Raw genomic sequence first — 5,619 nt, 5'->3', positions numbered from 1 at the left:
GTATTAGAAGGCAGTAGTCATGTATACAGCCGCCACCTTGTGAACAGGACACTCTCCAGCTTGCTTGCTCCTTACAGGGCTCTCTGTGGATATACGGGACAAGACCAGATCAGTAGCATCTTGCAACATAGATCAGTGTGCACAGCTCTGGACACAGGCCTACTCCAATGTTGTGTTGAGGATGCTCACAGTGTAAGATAATAGAGCAAAAGGGGCAAAGCATTTTTATTGTTACTTTTTCCTGTGGTCCTACTATTTCTCAAAGGACAGAGGTCACCAACAGCCCTTTGATTTATCCTATAATTCTAAATTCTGAGTCACTGAAACCCAGAGCCTTTATTATTATTATTATTATTATTATATCTTCTTCATTCACATTGCCGATTCTAAAACCTTTCCCAATTTCTCCCCTCCCAAAAGCCCACCTCCCCAAAGATTCCCACCCCCTCTTCCCACCCCTGCCTCCACTTATATCCCCCTCTACCCGACACACTCCCACCTTTCCCCTGTCCCACCCAACCCCCATCGGTTTCCCTTTGTTGGGGCCTCTATTGACTTTACCTGACCAAGGACCACTCCTCCCACTGATGCCCAACAAGGCCTTCCTCTGCCACATTTTTGGCTGGAACCATATGTACCCCTTGGTTGATGGTTCAGTCCCTGGGAGTCTTGGGGTGTCTGGGTGGCTGAAGTCATTGTTCTTCCTCTGGGGCTGTAAACCCCTTCAGCTCCTCGGAACCACCCTCCAGATCCTCCGTTGGGGACCTCACACTCAGTCCAATAGTTGGTTGCTAGTTTCCGCCTCTGTACTTGTAGGGCTCTGGCAGGGCCCCTCTGGAGACAGCCATGGCATGCTCCTTTTGGTACACGCTTCTTGTTGTAGTGTTGGGGTTTAGTGACTGTTTATAGGATGAAGCCCCAGGTAGGGCAGTCTTTTTAACTCAGAGCCTTTTTTAATGGGAAAATTTTTTATCTTAACAATTAATCTTTTTCCTTTGAGACAGTGCCTACTGTACTCGAGGATGGTCTTCTGATCTTCCTTTCTCTGCCTCCCTGCTTTGGGATCACAAGGTACTAAGGACTGAACCCAGGGTTCTGTGCATGCTTAGCAAACATGCTACTAAATGAGCTGCATCTTCAGCCTTGATTTTTGAAGGAAAAGAAATAGAGTAATAGTTATGTAGTCCTAAAGGTGGATCTATCTTTTTTACTTAGTTCTTTTTGAACAATCTAAAGCAAGTATTGTCTCTGTATGTGAGGAGAAAAACATACTTCCCTCTGTGTGTGTGTGTGTGTCTTATAAATCTCTTCCTATGTATGTGTGTGTATGCTTCTAATAAAATACCTTTCTGTGTATATGTTTGTGAAATAAGGTAAAACACTTAAGTAATTGAAGAAAAGAGAAAGGGCTTTCTACTTTATGCCCCACTTTCCCTTCACTGAGTTTTTCCACAGTAACAAAACTGCAAAGAGCACCCCCAAATTCCAGAGTGATTTCCATAATGATTGGTTGACCAACATCTTATTATTTCTTTTATCTTGTCACCAAACAGATGTTTATTCAGTTCTGGGCAGTGAGAAAAGAATATTTTAAGGGATTTGACTTTATATTTTTTAAAAAAAGGTCCAATTACTCTTTAAATGTTGACACATTAGTAATTACAACCATCCTGTCCATATGGGACCCACTTACGATCACTAGTTTCCTTCACACTTAATAAGACTGTCCTAATCGAGGGGTCTCAGCTAGTCTCGTAGTTAGGCTATTTGTCTTTGTCTTTCTTTGGTCTACCTCTGTTTTCTAGGCAGGTATGGCTGTATAGCAATGGTGCTATGGGAGGAGGCATCTTGACCCTTTGGTAAGATGATCATACTCGTTGATACTGGGAAGAACATATATTTGGCTTGAGTCTTTTTTGTGAAAAAAGTAATAGGCAGGTGTGAGATATTGCCTTGATGATCCAAGTACTACCTGTGCATAACCTGGGACAAATGAATGAAAGAAAGACTTCTCCCATGAAAGTGCAAGAAGGACTCCAGTTTATCTAGTCAGTCCAGCATACAATGAGAGAGAGAGAGAGAGAGAGAGAGAGAGAGAGAGAGAGAGAGAGAGAGAGAGAGAGAGATTATCTAAAGTCCTTCCTGAGATCTCTATGGTTGGTTTAATGAATTAATCAATAGATATCTTCCCTCATTTCTTGGCTTCAAATCTATATAATTTCTGTTGCTTAAAGTTAATAGCCCTGATCTGTCTGCAATTGAATTTTCAAAAATTTTTATCTTCTAAGGAGAGTTTAATCCTTAGCCAGTATTGGCCAACAGGTGCATCTTATCAGTAACTCTTGTTTCAATTATCCTTGCCCTTGGGCAGTAGTTAAAAACTTCTTTTCTGAAGTATGGCTAGATAATAGCCAATTAAGCAGCCCGTTTTAGATGCCTAACTGATTTTCTTCACTAGGTTTTCTTTTTTTTTTTTTTCTCAGCTCCAAATACTGTGAGTAGATGGAATTATGGAGAACACCAGTTTCCAGAAGTTGTCACTATCAACACTTCATCGTCATTGTCAACAAGAACCAAGCACCACAGGTAAGACACACTCCTATCCACGTTTTCATCCTCCCAACTATCCTCTCTTGCCTTCTTTCCCTTATTTCTTCCTCACACTTTGTTTCTGTGACAATGGAAAGAGGCGCTGAGGGAGACTGAAAGGGAGGAGCATCCCTGGCTTCCCTCGTAAATGGCCCTGACAGTGTGGATGGCAACTTGCCAGGCTCAGTGTCTGACCCAGTGATTAAGCAGTGGGGAGTAGTGAAGTTGTCTGGCTCCCTGTTATCTTGCAGGGCTCCCTGGTTTTGTTTGGCGTAAACTGAGAGAAACGCCTCCTGGATTTTGCATGTCAGCTGTGTAGCATCCTTAAGACATACGCGCACCTCCTTTTGTGGTCCTGTGCAGTGAGTTAGTGAGTATTCAAAAAGGTCATCTCAAAACATTCCAAGTTCCAGTGAATACTTCTATACAAGTTCTATGCTGAGAAGTTCTTTAGTCAAAAATGAAGTAAACAAGAATCATGAGAGTCCTTTCAGAGTTGGGGAGATGGTTCAGTTGGTAAGATGCTGAGTTCAATTTCTAGGACATGTGTGTACTGGCTAGTTTTTGTGTTAACTTGACACAGGCTGGAGTTATCATAGAGAAAGGAGCTTCAATTGGGAAAGTACCTCCTTGAGATCCAGCTGTGGGGCATTTTCTCAATTAGTGATCAAGGGGGAAGGGACCATCTCTGGGCTGGTGCTCTTGGGTTCTATAAGAGAGCAGGCTGAGCAAGCCAGGGGAAGCAAGCCAATAAGAAACATCCCTCCATGGCCTCTGCATCAGCTCCTGCTTCCTGACCTGCTTGAGTTCCAGTCCTGACTTCCTTTAGTGATGAACTGCAATGTGGTTAAAAAAAAAACCCTTTCCTCCCCAGCTTGCTTCATGGTCATGATGTTTGTGCAGGAATAGAAACCCTGACTAAGACAATGTGTAACAAACAGACAAACAAACAAACAAACAAACAATCTGGGCACATTATGGAGAGAGCAGGAGTTAGACAGACTCCCTAGTAGGCATACAGACAGGGAAAGGGGCCATCACTATGTAATAAAGGTGGCAAATTTCCAAGAGGGCCAGCTTCTTCCTCAACCTCCTGACTTGACACAAAAGCCTGGAAGCTTTTATCTCCCACCATCTGGGCCCCTGCTCATGGACTACCTGGAGAAGGACATGTCACACAACAGTTGTGGACCAAGCAACCATCTTAGCTGTCTTCAAATTGATGAACGTTAAATTCGAGGAGGAAGACTTTTCAGAGGCTTCAAAACTCCTCGGCGTCAAGGACTAGGTTGGAATTTTGCTTTCTGAGTTCCTCCCATGGCACAATGCATGTCAAAGGGTCTGTATGTGTGTGTGTGTGTGTGTGTGTGTGTGTGTGTGTGTATGTGTGTGTATGTGTGTGTGTACACGTGCTGTGTATGTATTTCCTCACCCTCAATAAACACTTTTCTTCAACTACTGATCCTATCTGTGGCTCTTGAGATTACTCTGCTGCTATCTGTTGCACTTCAGATTTTTCCTGCTTATTAATTCTTTAACTGTCAGAGAAAAGGAACCTGATCAAGACCCCTAGACTATATGATCTGTAGACTGTATCATTAGTATACACTTGAAATCCTAGCTCTGGGGAGACAAAGACAGACAGCCTTGATGGCCAGCCAGCCTACCCTAACTGCTGAGCTCCAGGCCAATGCGTGATTCTACTTCAAAAAAGCCCATGGTGGATGGTGCCTGAGGCATAATACCCCAAGTTGTCCTCTGTCTTCTACATGCAGACCCGTGATGAGCAATGCTCCCTGAACATGCACACTGACAAAAACACACATGTGCACACACAGAGACACACTCGCATTCCTATACTACCTATACTAATTCATGATCCTCTAATTTTTCTCTCTCTTTCTTTTTTCACTTGATAAGAACATTTCTTTATAAACTGCTTAACATATTCACATCAGGACATGGGCTTTAAGAACAGTGGAATGGGACTCCGGGGTCTCATCTTATACAGTACTTGATTTCTGGTCTTGAGAGAGATGTGGGAACTTTGCCTGGAGAATTTTTTTTTTCTCTTTTTCTGTAAACTTCTCTTTCTTGCTTCAGTGTGGGCGTGTTTCTCAATTCTTAGTCTGACTAAGCGATCCACGTATGGCATGGCGAAGAACCGCCTCCTGTTGTACCTTTTATTTAGGTACCAAGGTATAGGCCATTGCTTGAATTTGTGCCAGACGATTTGTCCAAAGATGTCCCTTCTCCAAGCACCAGGTCTGGGTTTTTCTTAACTGGTCTGAAGAAGCCTTAAAGCATCTTCCCTCTTCTGGACAACGTTATCTAAAGCGTGCATGGAATCAACGACCTTTTCTGACCTCTCTGGACTTGGCATTGGCAATCTCTGTCGCTTGGCCTCCTGCTCTAGAGTTAGAAGCATGTTTCTTTCCTTCAGAAGGACATACCAGAGCTTATGCAAGTCTTTGTTACTTTTGTTCCTCAGCTGCTGGCAGGTCCATGGAGCGCCAGATTTGACTTTTCTCCCCTCTCCCCCCCCCCCAGTTCTTTGGGTCATCAAAAAATTCTTCTGTTCCTTTCCTTGACAATGTGGTATGAAGTGATTTATACTGGAGAAAAGATGTGGCATGTGGTGTGTTCTTATGCAACAAATTGAGAGAAGACCCGCAACTGAAGTGAGCAGAGGCCCTGGGATTTACTAGGGAACAAGCAGCCTTCAGGAACAGAGACTCTTCTACAAATACCCACTAGACTGGTCGCAGCCATGTTTCTAATGTAGACCCACTGCCCTCTAATTTTTCTTAATGATCTTGAATTTGGGCTCTTACTTTGTGCGTATTGGAAGTCTTCCTCTCCTGACCCTTCAGATCCTTAAAGAAGTAGTACGTTGCCACACTCTGTGCTGAGGTTGTCAAAATTTCCCCGTGGCTTTGAAGTCCTCTAATAGCTAGTAGGTCACTATTTTCAAAGATGGCCACTCTTTGGCATGGTTTTAGACATTTGCCTGGAGTGTTTTGGAAGCAG

General features: G+C 43.4%; 1 pseudogene; it reads right to left on the bottom strand.

Moving 5' to 3' along the window:
• Nucleotides 1-4,592: 4,592 nt before the first annotated feature.
• LOC127669865 (39S ribosomal protein L47, mitochondrial-like) lies at nt 4,593-5,361 on the bottom strand (annotated as a pseudogene).
• Nucleotides 5,362-5,619: the final 258 nt, after the last annotated feature.

This window comes from Apodemus sylvaticus, chromosome 19 (assembly GCF_947179515.1).
Source record: "Apodemus sylvaticus chromosome 19, mApoSyl1.1, whole genome shotgun sequence".
In the NCBI taxonomy this organism is placed as follows: domain Eukaryota; kingdom Metazoa; phylum Chordata; class Mammalia; order Rodentia; family Muridae; genus Apodemus; species Apodemus sylvaticus.
Note: the sequence above shows the minus strand (reverse complement) of the source record. Positions and strands in the feature narration are given on the sequence as shown.